General features: G+C 39.5%; 1 protein-coding gene across 2 annotated transcripts in view; it reads left to right on the top strand.

Moving 5' to 3' along the window:
• The window catches only part of RASGRP3 (RAS guanyl releasing protein 3), a 129217-nt gene that overhangs the window by 34584 nt on the left and 78769 nt on the right, over window positions 1-15864 (top strand). Inside the window, exon 1 of one of the 2 annotated variants that reach the window (XM_075203672.1) lies at window positions 15353-15551. The exons of the other annotated variant lie outside the window; for it this stretch is intronic. The gene's annotated coding sequence lies outside the window, so the exon portion shown is untranslated. Of the gene's footprint in view, window positions 1-15352; window positions 15552-15864 lie in introns of those variants that run through there. 2 annotated transcript variants of the gene reach the window in all.

Raw genomic sequence — 15864 nt, forward strand, 5'->3', positions numbered from 1 at the left:
TCAAGTGTCCTCAGTGCTCTAAAAAATGCGGTTGTACCCACTGTCCACTTAACCACGGACATGTGGACAAGTGGTTCTGGGCAACAGCTGCATCAGTAGCAGCATCTACAAAACGGCTGCTCGTGCAAAGGCAGGCAACATTGTGTATTACAGGCTTTAATAAGAGGCACAATGCTGACAACATATTAGAGAAACTGAGGGAAATTATCTCCCAGTGGCTTACCCCACTTAGACTCTCATGGGGATTTGGGGTGTCAGACAATGCCAGTAACATTGTGCGGGCATTAAATATGGGCAATTTCCAGCACGTCCCATGTTTTGCCCACACCATTAATTTGGCGGTGCAGCATCCCTCAAGAATGACAGAGGTGTGCAGGAGATGCTTGCGGTGGCGCGCAAAATTGCTGGACACTTTCGGCATTCAGCCAGTGCCTACCACAGACTAGAGGCACATCAAAAAACCATGAACCTGCCCTGCCATCACCTCAAACAAGAGGTTGTGACGCGCTGGAACTTCACCCTCTATATGCTGCAGAGGATGGAGGAGCAGCAAAAGGCCATTCAGGCCTACACAGCCACCTACGACATAGGCAAAGGAGTGGGGATGCGCCTGAGTCAAGCGCAGTGGAGACTGATTTCCGTGTTGTGCAAGGTTCTCCAGCCGTTTGAACTTGCCAGAGAAGTCAGTTCCGACACTGCCAGCTTGAGTCAGGTCATTCCCCTGATCAGGCTGTTGCAGAAGCAGCTGGAGAAAGTGAGGGAGGAGCTGGTAAACCATTGCGATTACACTAAGTATGTAGCTCTTGTGGATGTAGCCCTTCATACGCTTTGACAGGATCCAAGGGAGGTCACTCTTTTAAAGTCAGAGGAATACATTCTGGCCACCGTGCTCGTTTTCGTTTTCGGTTTAAAGCGTATGTTGTGTCTCTGTTTCCGGCAGATACAAGTCTACAGCAGTGCAAAGACCTGCTGGTCAGGATATTGTCCTCTGAAGAGGACCGTGACATGCCAACAGCTCCACCCTCATTTTCTTCCACATCTATGGCTGCGAGGAAAAAGCTCAGTTTTCCTAAAAGACCCTGTGGCGGGGATGCTGATAACATCTGGTCCGGACTAAAGGACCTGCCAACCATTGCAGACATGTCTGCTGTCGCTGCATTGGATGCTGTCACAATTGAAAAAATAGTGGAGGATTATTTTGCTGACACCATCCAAATAGACATATCATACAGTCCAGATTGTTACTGGCTGGAAAAAAAGGCAGTTTGGAAGCCTCTGTACAAACTGGCTCTATTTTACCTGAGTTGTCCCCCCTCCAGAGTGTACTCGGAAAGAGTTTTTAGTGCAGCGGGGAACCTGGTCAGTGAGCGGCGAAGGAGGTTGCTTCCTCAGAACGTTGAAAAAATGATGTTCATAAAAATGAATTATCAATTCCTCAATCAAGTACAGCACTGCCCTCCAGATAGTACAGAGGGACCTGTGGTTGTGGAGTCCAGCGGGGACGAATTGATAATGTGTGAGGAGGAGGAAGTACACACTGTAGGGGAGGGGAATCAGAGGTTGAGGATGAGGACGACATCTTTCCTCAGTAGAGCCTGTTTAGTTTGTACAGGGAGAGATGAATTGTTTTTTTGGTGTGGGGGCCCAAACAAACCAATCATTTCAGCCACAGTTGTTTGGTAGGCCCTGTCGCTGAAATGATTGGTTTGTTAAAGTGTGCATGTCCTATTTCAACAACATAAGGGTGGGTGGGAGGGCCCAAGGACAATTCCATCTTGCAACTCTTTTTTTGGCATTATGTGACCATTCAACAGTCGTTTGCCATGTTCAAAAAGTAAAACAAAATGTCAACAAATTCAAAAAATTAAACCAAAAGTAAAATGCCCTGTCATAATTTAAAACAAGAGGTATTGACGTGCTAGAACTACTGTAGTGTTTATATGTTATAAACACTACACTTGGAAGTTGGAGGAGGTATTGTGGCCCCGGTACCAAATTTAGTACCAAGGCCACTCCACTATGCAGTCCATATAGAGGTGTATCAGATATTAAATAATGTTTACTGTTGCTGCAAAATTTTTAAATAATATTGTGGGGAACACTACACTATGCAGTTCATAAACTTTTTTTTTGGAATTCAGACCCGTGGAGGGTTTTTTAATTATATTGTGGCCCCGGTTAAAAATTGTGTACCAGGGCCACCCCACTACGCAGTCAAGAAACTTTTGTTTTGGAATTCAGACCCGTGAAGGGTTTTTTAATTATATTGTAAGGACCACTCCTCTACGCAGTCCAGACACAATTTTTGGTGTAATTAACACCAGTTGATGGTTTTCTTATTATATTGTGGTGACCACTCCTCTACGCAGTCCAGATACAATTTTTGGTTTAATTAAGACTAGTTGATGGTTTTCTTATTTTATTGTGGTGACCACTCCTCTACGCAGTCCAGGTACAATTTTTGGTGTAATTAACACCAGTTGATGGTTTTCTTATTATATTGTGGTGACCACTCCTCTACGCAGTCAAGAAACTTTTTTTTGGAATTCAGACCCGTGGAGGGGTTTTTAATTATATTGTAGGGACCACTCCTCTACGTAGTCCAGATACAATTTTTGGTGTAATTAACACCAGTTGATGGTTTTCTTATTATATTGTGGTGACCACTCCTCTACTCAGTCCAGGTACATTTTTTGGTCCGATTCAGACCAGTTGAGGGTTTTTAAATTATATTGTGGTGACCACTCCTCTACGCAGTCCAGGTACAATTTTTGGTGTGATTAAGACCAGTTGATGGTTTTCTTATTATATTGTGGTGACCACTCCTCTACGCAGTCCAGGTACAATTTTTTGTTTAATTAAGACCAGTTGATGGTTTTCTTATTATATTGTGGTGACCACTTCTCTACGCAGTCCAGGTACATTTTTTTGGTGCGATTCAGACCAGTTGAGGGTTTTTAAATTATATTGTGGTGACCACTCCTCTACACAGTCCAGATACAATTTTTGGTGTAATTAAGACCAGTTGATGGTTTTCTTATTATATTGTGGTGACCACTCCTCTACGCAGTCCAGGTACAATTTTTGGTGTAATTAAGAGCAGTTGATGGTTTTCTTATTATATTGTAGGGACCACTCCTCTACGCAGTCCAGATACAATTTTTGGTGTAATTAAGACCAGTTGATGGTTTTCTTATTATATTGTGGTGACCACTCCTCTACGCAGTCCAGGTACAATTTTTGGTGGGATTCAGACCATTTGAGGGTTTTTAAATTATATTGTGGTGACCACTCCTCTACGCAGTCCAGGGACAATTTTTGGTGTAATTAACACCAGTTGATGGTTTTCTTATTATATTGTGGTGACCACTCCTCTATGCAGTCCAGGTACATTTTTTGGTGCGATTCAGACCAGTTGATGGTTTTCTTATTATATTGTGGTGACCACTCCTCTACGCAGTCCAGGTACAATTTTTGGTGTAATTAACACCAGTTGATGGTTTTCTTATTATATTGTGGTGACCACTCCTCTACTCAGTCCAGATACAATTTTTGGTGTAATTAAGACCAGTTGATGGTTTTCTTATTATATTGTGGGGACCACTCCACTACGCAGTCCAGAAAGATACCTCGTTGCAACGTTTTGGACTAATAACAATATTGTGAGGTGTTCAGAATACACTGTAAATTAGTGGAAATGATTGTTATTGAATGTTATTGAGGTTAATAATAGCGTAGGAGTGAAAATAAACCCAAAAACTTGATTTTTGAACTTTTTATGCTTTTTTAAAAAAAAAAATCCGAATCCAAAACTTTAAATCCGAACCAAAACCTTTCGGCAGGTGTTTTGCGAAACAAATCCGAACCCAAAACCTCAAGAAAATCCGAATCCAAAACACAAAACACGAGACACCAAAAGTCGCCGGTGCACATCCCTAATATATATATATATATATATATATATATATATATATATTAATTATCGGATAATATGCAATTAATAGATTAAAATTAATAAACGAATATCTAGAATATTAGAAACTAAAGTAATTATAAATGGCAGACTTAACATGCTATGAAATGGCTTGTATATTGAGAATAGCATTTATTTTCATAAAATACATATACACGAACAAACATATAAATAAATAAATTAAACGATAAAAACTGAATAGAGACCTAGAGGAGGAAAATATTAATGATCAATAGAGAACCAAAGTGTCACAAGCACTGTGTATTGCAAAATCCATACATATATTAGAAACAGTTTTTTAGGCAGTATAGGATAAATACATATATTTCAATTACTGGATCACTTGAATCTGTTGAAATCCTTATGTTCCTGACTTCCAACTCTTATCCAGCAGTATACAAACCAACAGGAGTGAATGGCCAGCTCAGGTTCGGTGAACCCCAAGTATGAACGGAGGATCCTCCAGTGCACCAGCCATATATATATTTGGGTCAATTTATCAAATAGAAAAAAGCCTTAAATCAGGACGAAACGGGGTTTTTTGCCAGATTTAGGGCTTCTCGCGATTTATGAAGCCCTCTCTCTGGGTGACAGCTTCTGTCCGGCGAAAGTCGGAGGTACCAATACCTATAGCTACTGCCATTTCAGGATGGCGAGTGCAGCAGCGGTACATAAGCATTAATGGTTTATTAGTTAAATAAAGAAGTTATTCTTTTTTATTATTATTTTTTAATTGAATCTAAAACTGGAAGCCCAAGTCCTGGCTTCCAGTTCCATGACACATACATAAGCCAGCCTGCTGACTCATGCATGCGCAGAGGAACCCTGCACGGATCTGGTGAGCGGTAAGACTCCCCTTACCACCATCGGCCAGTGTCCCAAAGAGCTGAGCATCACTTGGTAAAATTTTAATCATACATTGTGTGGACAATTATTTTCTATCACTGCAATTGGCAGTGGTAGACAGCCATACTAATATTTTGATCATATTAAAATATTTATTCTTATAACTCGGACTTAGTCCTATTACCTATGCTGCGATCAATGTGGTTCTAACGCATAAAGCGATTTAATAGCAAGATGCAACAAATAACAATTCAATTAAATAAAGTACAGCCGATACATATGCAGCGCCCTGTATCCAGCATACAGTCATTCAATCCTAAAGTCTGTGGTCAAATTAGACTGTATGATGGTCTCAGTGACTGGTTTATATACAGTTTGTGGTACATAAAAACAGTGGTGATGTCATGGCATTTTTCCATTGGTTCAGGATTTAGGATGGTCCAGTATAATGCAGGTCATAGGTTGGTTCAAATGATGCTCTCCAAGGGTGGGGGTAAGCTCTCCAACAACTGCCTATGGGCTAGATTTACTAAGCTGCAGGTTTGAAAAAGTGGGGATGTTGCCTATAGCAACCAATCAGATTCTAGCTGTCATTTTGTAGAAGGTACTAAATAAATGAAAGCTAGAATCTGATTGGTTGCTATAGTCAACATCCCCACTTTTTCAAACCCGCAGCTTAGTAAATCTAGCCCTTTGTGTTTTCCCTCCGGAAAGCTGGTTCAAACTGTTCTATTAGCATTACAAACACAGTATCATTTTGACCATTTATCCTTTATCATCCATAACTTGCGTACGCAAGATGTGATCACTTAGCCGATAGTAGCAGATGTCTGATGATGAAAAGTGGATTAAAAGGACACTAAACATGATATGTTTCCTATATCCTGAACCTTAGATATCAATAAAGTAGTTTTAACATTATATTAAACTCTTAAATCTATTACATTTGATTAAAAAAGACTGTGTGTTGGAACTTTATTAAGGTGAACTATTTACAATTGAATATGTGAGTGTAAGGGTATGCAGAAGTGTTTGCACGTATTATTGATAATTACGCACTTCCACGCTGTAGCATTCTATTCGCATATTTTCTGATAAAGCCAATTAAATTGATGGTTATTAATTTGAAACGACTGCATCCAATTATTCGACTTCCACAGTAATAATGTATGATAAATAAATATTATATAAAAAAAAAGAATGAAGCATAAAGTAAGTTGTACATTACAAAAAAACACATTAATATAAAATCTTACCAAATTAATAAAATGTAATACCTTGTAAAGTAATACAACTTATCAAAATGAATACTAACCTCCCCTCACATCCAAATTACTCATCCAGTGCTTCATATCACTCTCAGCAGCCAAGAAACTGCAATATATCACAAGTAACTTACTTTTCCTACATTAATTCACAGAAACACTAGAGCCAAAACTTAAAAAAAGAACCATACTCTGGAGCCAGAAGTAATAACCACCATGGGAGCCATGATATTGAAGCCAAACTATATTAAAACAGTAGCAGGTCATCACAAAAATAGGACTTAAACTACAGACTGTGTAATTGTTTTTTTTTTATGCAGACAGGAGGAGGAGGTGCCTAGAAGCTGTTTCATCCTTTTAAACTACTTAGCTGTCGTAATTTGAGTGTAGGCCATGGGAGAACCCCGCTAAGTCAAATAAGTGAGTTTATTTAAACACATAAAATAAGAACTGATGTAATAATTGCATCCTAGGACCAAGAAACAAGCTGCAAAAATTGCATGTGTTTTTAATATACAACTTGTCCTAATACAGTGCAGCGCAACTGCGTTGCAGCAAAAAAGTCTGTTTAGCTAAACCCTCAAACTATTCTTAATATTGATTCAATTCTGCAATAGCATTCCATACTAACATAGCAGCAGACATAAGCAACAAAAATAATTTAATTCAATGTTAGCCTTAACATAGGACAGTCAGAACAATACCTTTATTCCGAAGATGATTCTATTCCTCATGGAAAATCTCAACAATGCATAGTTAATAATTGTCTTGCTAAATATGGGCAAAGTATTCCAATCATACTACAGATTTACTATGCCTATAGTCCAACAGACTGTAATAAACGGAAACGAGCTACAATGTGTCAGTACAGATTCTAATAATATCCTTAACTGGAATTACCAACGACTTTGCCGTGAACTTAAACCTGCAATTTGTAGGTCTTTTGGAGAGCAGGAATGAAACATGAGCAATGTTATATTTATAATGTGGCAGTGGCTATATGGTTGACAATAACCAAGAGACAAAGAATCCTGCTTATATTTTAGAATTACAACTTTCCAAACAATAGTAGGGCTTGGATATGTCACATTAACTAATGATATAGTAATCAGAGAAGAAAGTATGTTTATTACATAGTTTGTTCTTCATAAAAATGCATTTAGGCTGCAACTCTGATTGCCAGACCCAGAAACTTCTATTTGTTTTTTTCTCGTTAAATGTGTTATCTTTGTTGTTTTTTGTGATCTCTTTCCTTCTACCATATTTACATGAGAGAAACACCTGGTGCTCTATGACTTATCAGCAACAGGACAGCAGAGAGCACAGCTGAATTCTACACTACATCCTCCGAGATACTGCCTTTAACTCTACTGAAATCAATCAAAAGAAGCTGCACAGGGCACTTTGTGAAAGGCTGTGAATGCATAGAAGCCTTTCTGCATTCTAAAGATAAGCAACAAGGCTGGAGGAAATCAAATCTTTTAAATTAATGAGTTTCTCACTTACGATTTTCCCAATGGGTTTCGTCACTGAGAAGTGTGCCTAATATAATAATATAATACAATGATGCATTTTGGTAAAAATATATATAGTAAAAACAATTACAGTATACATATAATAACATATATATATATATATATATATATATATATATATATATATATACATACATATGAAATATTTCTCAAAAATACAGAATACAAATAGACTAGAAGTCACAATGTTAGGCAGTATTCTCTCAAAATCATTAACTTAACACAAGGCTGGAAAACAACTAGCGATGGAGAGCTTGATGGAAATCCAGAGTGGAGGAGAAGAAGTGTCCAGATGGGCAATGTAATATTTCTTAGTCTGCACTATTATTGGCTGAAAGGGATCCGATTCTTGCCCGGCAGCAAACTCTTGACAGTCAATGTCCTAACTGCACTGTTTGAGTTTAAACTGTTCCCTGTTGTCAATGTGAGGATAAAAAGTTGTTATATCGCTGGTAACAACAAGTTCCACTAAACTGCTGGGACCCCAAGCATAAGACTTCCGAAGATCAGCAAGTTGGGGTGAGGAGAGTGTAAATAAACACTAGTGTTTAGATGGCACCAAAGGTTACTTTTAGATTTTAGTGATTTTTGCAATAAGAAAACATAAACATTAACAAACACAGATTACAAACAAACCAAGGTAATTAGTAAACAAAAAGGGAATAGAATAATAAAATAATAAAACATTTCAATTCAGAATAAAATTTAAGAAAATTGGATCAAAGAATATGATGTACAAATACTAAAAGAAAGAAATATTAAAAGAAAAAGCAGCAAAGGACCAGCCTATGTGAGACCGGACGAGGTGCCAAACAGAAGGTTTATTCCATATCATCTGAGAGTGACTGGACGGCAAACATGGACTTATTCTACCTGGACCAAAACTGATAGTATTTCTGTAGAGCATTTCGGGAAGTGTAAGTATCTCTTCTGCCCTACAGCTTCATTTACTGCAGCAGTCCATTCATGGAAACTGGAATTCTCACTAGCTACCCATGATCTAGCAATAATAACCTTGGCCAAAACAAAAAGGATAGTCACATATTAAGAAGTGGATTTATTCAGCAAGTGGTCTAAGAAATTACCAAATAAGCATGTTTTACAACATAGAAGGGGGATATGAATACCTGTTCTCTTTATAACCTCCTATTACAAGTGATAGAAGAAGCAGAGTCAATCCCACATTTAGGGCAGTTTGAATTGCTCCTCCTCCCCATTAAGTAAAGCCAGAGAGATCTATAATACACTCTGTGCAATATGTACAGTTGGATTTGTCTGAATGTTGTACAAGAAGAGGCCTCCTTGGCACTCCTCATCATCTAACAATCCTAAGTCAGACTCCCATTTACTTTTAAGAGTATCTAAATAGTCAGATTCAAGCATGAAATAATATAAACATATAGGGTAAATTTAAAATGTGATGGCAGATTAATAATTGGGGTAGGGCATATCCTAGATCAACTTTAAATTTCAGTGTAAACATAAAGCTATCAAGTATTTGTGTGCTATATGAAAATAACCCAGTATGTTGCTTATTTGCAAAATAAGCTGATTTGCACCCCTTGCATTGTAACATTGTTTGTCCAGGAGAAAACTTACACATTTTTTTTGCCTTACTTTACTTAATGAATCAGGCCCGTAGTATAAATAATACTTTCTTGGAGCCCAGGTGCTGAAGAAAAGTCTTGATTGGAGGAGGGCTAAGAGTGATAGATAGGCCTTTAAACTGAGTAGAAAGTGCATGTCTAAGTTGCAAATAACTGTAAAAAAAAGGTATTGCAAATTCCTCTTTTAGTTGTCAAAGGATTTAAAATAATTATCCACATATAAAAGATCATTCGACATGACTGCAAACTTGTGCCACAAGGTAGAATTCCCTAACTTGCATAACTCACCAAGATTTTGATTACCCCAGATGGGTGAGTCAGGGTCAAAATTTGTACCACCTCTCTCTGCATGCAGTGTACTCCATATCAGGACTGCTTGCCGGTGCAGCAGCAGAGTTTTTCTAGAAAACTTTACCCCCAACTCTGGGCAAGTTATCCACCTTTTTGACAAGGGGGTCAGACTATGCGAGACTAACGCTAGAGCAATTTGGGATATTGTAAGATAGGACATAGACTGGCAGGCATATTGCCTAGTTTGAGGATATCTTATTCTTCAGACATCTGCTAATCGTAACTCCGCTATAAGAGTGGCAAATGAGGATGGCCTAGAGGTAGTTAAAGATGCGGATTGCCACCATCTATCAAAACTATAGTACATGATATTATAAAAGTCACCCATGCAAATAATTGGGGAACCAGGAGAGTGGCCAATAAACGCAGCTGTCTTCCTTAGGACATTGTTATTAAAGGGAGGGAGGCATTTACCAATGAATAAATAGCAACCATGGGGTTCAATTTGTGTCTCCTCAGCGTCAAACTGCAACTGTTATTTAATAAGACCTAAGAACAACATGGTATCACAGAACCTGAAACCCAACCCATACCCACACTGTATAACCTCCCCCAACTTGGAATGCCTGGATCCCTTAACACAAATACAAGCACCCTCTCCTCCCATTCTATTCCTGAGAAACAAACTAAGTGAAGAGACATGGCACAACCAAAAGTCAGGCAGCTCCAACCTCATGGTATAGTCAAATATTCTAAAGAATGGAGAAAAAAAATAACAAAACAGCTCTCAAGTAAAGGCATTGTAGCAGAGGACCCTCCTGTTGTATATGTAAGATCACAACCACATGGAATAGAAATGAAAGGGGGGCACAATCCCTAAGCATAGAAGAAACTCTGGGCTTGAGAATATTAACAAAATAAAAGGAAAGATATTCAGAGTGCATAAACAGATTGATAGTGCGTAACATTACTCATACAAAGGTGAAAAGTGGGCTTTAGGAGCCATCCAAAATTGACTCAAGTACAGTGTAGGAGTTCATTGCACAGTGTCACTATCCTGCTTGGACCCTTGGTGCAGGATGGTCATCTATCCAGTTGAAAGCTTCTGTAGGTGTTGAGAAGAAATGAGTATTGCCATCAGCAACAACTCGCAATCTGGACGGGGACAGCATAGATTGCAGAAACTGTAATTTACAAAGTCATTATTTAACATGAACTCCGAGGCAAGATCAGGGAAACACCTGGTTTTCAAACTTCAACGGATGCGGTGGTGCACCCGGTTGTGGAGGCAATGAGCACTTTCATCAGCAAACTGAGGACTGAACGCTTCCCTGCCATATACTTGTGTGAGCCATTACTCAAGAAAAGTTTAACAGTGGGAGCCCCAGGGCCGGTGCAAGGGTCCTTGGCGCCCTAGGCACACTTTCACATCCCCGCCCCCCCAAGGCACACTTTCACAATCCGTGCCCCGTCCCAGGCACACTTTCACAATCCGTGCCCCCCCCCCCACACTGACACTGTCGGGCCCTGATGATGATGTCACGCCCGAAAGTCAGTGAGTGGAGGGGAGGAGACAGAGCAGAGAGGCGGCGGTGGTGATCCATAGACCCTTCCCCCCTCCCCCCCTCCCCGTGGATTTATCGGAAGCTGTGCGGCGGCCGCGGAAGGTATGGTCAGCGGTCGCCGCACAGTTTTAAAGTAATTTTGTTCTGTGGCGCCCTCCAGAGCCCGGCGCCCTAGGCAACTGCCTAACCTTGCCTAATGGGAGCACCGGGCCCGGGGGAGCCCCTATCCTCTCCAGTAAGCCCACAAATCATAGGCTGTTCCTACGGAGTCTCCCTTCTAAGTCAGAAATATTTTGTTTGAAAACATTGAATTGGGAGGTGAGATTTAAAATGTCTCCTTTCATAGGCATACTGACAGGCTCTAGAGTGGAGATCCTGGGCTATGTTTATCCCACTATTTCCCTCATTTTTTAAGGATAGATCTGATTGAACTTCATCTCTCCGTTCAGTAACATGTTTTTCCAAAGCCGCTTCGGCCACCAAAACTTGCTGGAGAGATGACTCATTTCCAGGCATGGACTAGGGTGACTCAGTGAAGGTGGCGGAGTGCGGGGCTGGACCAGAGGGCTCTCCCAGGTTGTTGGCTACTGAGGTATGTATGTATCTTTCCAGCTGCACTGCAGCAGTTGCTTGGTTATTTTTCCCCATTCTTAGTTCTTGTGGAAAGAAAGAAAGGTGGCAAAGCATAGCACACATAATGAATAGATGGTTAGCCATTAGTGTCCAGACAGCAATGCTGTCTCCGAATACAAAGGGAGGGGGGGGCAACTTGTGCAAGGAGTGGTATTTCGAACTGTATCCTGTGTGGCAGTGGAAATACATAATGAATTACAGGTTACATGCAGGTAGTGGCACACAGTATATGTGAGAAACTGTCTTAGAACACCAGATGGTAAATACTGAGAGGGCAGAGGAGCTGACTTCAGGCATTATACAAGCTCCAGGCAGCATATAAATTACCAGGGTGGATGTGCTGATACTTGTCAATATAGTGCTGGCTGCACATTAATCTAGTATGGCAGTCTGTTATGATAACAGCCAGGGCCGCCATCAGAAATCATGGGGCCCAGTACAATGAAGCAGGCAGGGCCCCCCCCACGATGACCCCCTCCCCCATGAACCAGGGCCATCTTTCCGACTGGGCACGATGGGCAGGTGCCTGGGGGCCAAGGGACAAAGGGGGCCCAAGGCAATAAAAAAAAAACGAAAAAACCCCCCGAAAAAAAACCCCTTAACTTTTGTGGTCACAATTTGGCTCCCTCCCTGGTCCTCTCTTCCATGATGGGGGTCAGACTTAGGCGATTGAAAGGTAAGTTAAGGGGGGCCCTAATATATATATATATATATATATATATACATATATATATATATATATATATATATATATATATATATTATGTAAAAAAAAAGTGATTATATGTGTCTATATATATATATATATATATATATATATATATATATATATATATATAAAATCACTTTTTACACACTATATATATATATATATATATATATATATATATACCTTAAGTCTCATATGCGTTCCACCAACAGGAAGTTCGGCATTTGGAACTTCTTGTTGGTGGTTGCGTTCCACTGCAGAAGTTAAGGCTGACGTCTTCGCTGCTGTCTTCAGTCTGACTGTCACAGTGACAGCCAGGCTAAAAGATAGCGGGCTCCCTATTAAGAGTGTGCCGCTGGGCCCCATGGTGAGCCCGGGCCCAGTACAAGGGTACCCCCTGTACCCCCCTGATGGCGGCCCTGATAAAAGCAATGGTGGGTAAGTTAACATTCAATGCTCGAGTTGTCGACAGCAGGGAGAAGACCCGATGATCCCAGACTGTGTTCCGCTGGCAGCGAAGTAGATGTGGCTTGTCCACGGACATGAAGAACAGGTCAGGGTGCGGGTTACTAGACACACTGTGGGCAGCCTGTCTCAACTCCATTCTCCTTGCTAGATGTCAGTTATGGCCACAATCGTACTGAGGGTGGGGAATTGCAGCAGAAGGGGTAGATAGAGCATGAAGGTCTCAAAACGGATGCGTTTGGTTGTAGACGCTGGTTCTAGAGGATAATAGACAGGAGAGTTGGTTAGGTGTGACTTACACCATGCTTATCTAGGCCACGCCCCCCTAATTCAGTCCTTTTAGCAGCAATATATTTTTCAATTTACCAGCTGCATTTTATAGCCTAAACTGAACAGGATAATTGATGTAAAAAATAATTTTATCACCGTTTATTTAATTCAGCCTAGAAATTTGCATTGAAAAATAACCAAGGAAAATAGGAAAAGAACATGACCATTCCTACATCCAGAAACAGCAAGTATCACGACTGGTACTACTATCCATGAAGAGTTTTAGGGGTATATTTACTAAACTGCGGGTTTGAAAAAGTGCAGATGTTGCCTATAGCAACCAGATGCTAGCTATCATTTATTTAGTACATTCTACAAAATGACAGCTAGAATCTGATTGGTTGCTATAGGCAACATCTCCACTTTTTCAAACCTACAGTTTAGTAAATCTAGCCCCTAGCCTTTGTCCGTCCACAAATAGCAGCAAGTTAATGCATTATTCCATCCAGAACTGAAAATTCAGTTTTTGTGGAGAACATCCTGTGAAATCTTCTCCATTAGGCATGTAATTCATGACAACCATACTTAAAATGTGTGGAAACGGCTGTTTCTGCATCATTTAAGTGTCAAATATGCTTGATGCATAGACCCCTTGATGTCTTACGTGAGCGGGCCTCTGCTAAACTTACTTCTGCATGCTCCAGCTGCCTGAAAAAATATCGGGTTGGAGTAAGGAGGTCAGGGTCCCCAGCTCATGTCTTTATTAAAGGCTACATATTATTTACACAGGTTCTGCAACTGTCTGAATGGGAGTAGGTGAGTTGGCTACAGCTGATAGGCAGGACGTTGGAGGGTGGCCTGCTGTCCTTGGAGTTCAGGAAAACGACTCAAAATTCAGTAGTCTCCAGGACATTCCGGGAGAGTAGGCAAGCATGCAAATATGTATGGTATCATTTGGTACAGTGATTTGTCTTTTAACACCTTTTTACATATACTGCAATTGCTTTGAAAACGCTTATTAACTGCAGTATTTAAATGCCAGTGTGTAGGTAGCCTCATATATATATATATGACCGCATTATTGTAACAGTGAGTATTATGCTGTTATAACTTTTGTTATCACTACCCTCTAATTTAAAAAACTTAAAAAAAAAACCCTTAAACTGTCCTTTTAAGTTTATCACACTAACACCTTATTTATGATAGTATATCCTTATTTACTATTTCTTCACATACAAAATGTAATGCTACACGTCTGCCATCTAAAAAAACAAAAAACAATTCTATACTGTGTGCAAAGGATTTGTGGCCAAAGAGATTTCGGACATATATACACAGATTGGTGCATGGTCATCTGTGTCATATTTTGTTTACTGGGGGTTTGAAAGGTAGGAGTTTCAAACTGTGCATTAGTGCACAAAACATCAAGGTGTATATTTACTAAACTGCAGGTTTGAAAGTGGAGATTTTGCCAATAGCAACCAATCAGTTTCTAGCTGTCATTTTGTAGAATATACTAAATAAATTAAAGCTAGAATCTGATTGGTTGCCATAGGCAACATCTCCACTTTTTCAAATCTGCAGTTTAATAAATATACCCCCAAGTGTTATGACATTATCAGACCAAAATATATGTCTCCCTTGCATGCCTTTTAGAACCTGCATAACCGGAATGCAGTAGAGGCTGGTATATTTCCAGGTTACACTGAATTTATTAGTGATGGCAAAAGGGTATGTCCTATAAAATCTTCATGCACTTGTTAAAGAAAATACAACAAAAGAAATTCCTACCTGTACTATAAAAAAATGGTGCAGGGCAGGTTAAGAAATATAAAAATTCCAAATGCACGACTTGCTTTTACAAAAATGTAAACATTGATTTAGTCTCTCATTAAAGGGTTAAATATTTAGGATGTGTCATTCTCATACAGTTGTCTGTATAATCAGTGTTTACATCCCAATGATTATTTCAACATTTTAAAACAAGGCATATAATAAGTATGATTCAACTTACATAATTGCAACATATATATGCAAAAAATATGACATTATGCTTTAAAGCAAGTGTCACATCTATACATTAGCTACTCTGGTGGACATATGTAATTGAAACGTCATTGCTCAGGTGTTTTGTGGTTTTATTTGTAACTGTGCCATAGATCAGGCCATAACCATCTCATCTAAAAATAAAATAATCTTTAAAGAGGAAAAAAAATCAAAAATGTTGACCTCCTGGCAAAGTCTGCTGCTTGATTTATCAGAGGAGGGGCATGTGACTTGGTAAGACACAGGACAAGCTCAAAGGAAACAGCTGTTCATTTCATGCATTAGCACTTGGCAACTGAGCAAGAAGCATGGGTGTTTGTGGAATACCTCTGCACAGAGAATTACAGTAAGTAACTCAGACATTTTCCTGTTGTTCTATAATATCATCTCACGGTGCCATTCCAAGACTTTAGGTGATTATTGTGTGCTGAAAATCATCCAAGTTATAACAGTGATAATTGTGTATTCAAACATCACTGCTGTAATACAGACTGATAAGTCACAGTTACTATAGGTGATATACACCGTATGTGTTTGGTTAGTAACCGTTTAACATGAAAAAGAAGCATTCTTTTAGCACACGACCACAAACTATTTTTAGCTGGCATTGCATCTAATTTTAGACCTAGCACAGTTTGATAACATTGCTCCAAAACCAT

This window comes from Mixophyes fleayi, chromosome 3, assembly GCF_038048845.1.
Source record: "Mixophyes fleayi isolate aMixFle1 chromosome 3, aMixFle1.hap1, whole genome shotgun sequence".
Lineage (NCBI taxonomy): Eukaryota > Metazoa > Chordata > Amphibia > Anura > Limnodynastidae > Mixophyes > Mixophyes fleayi.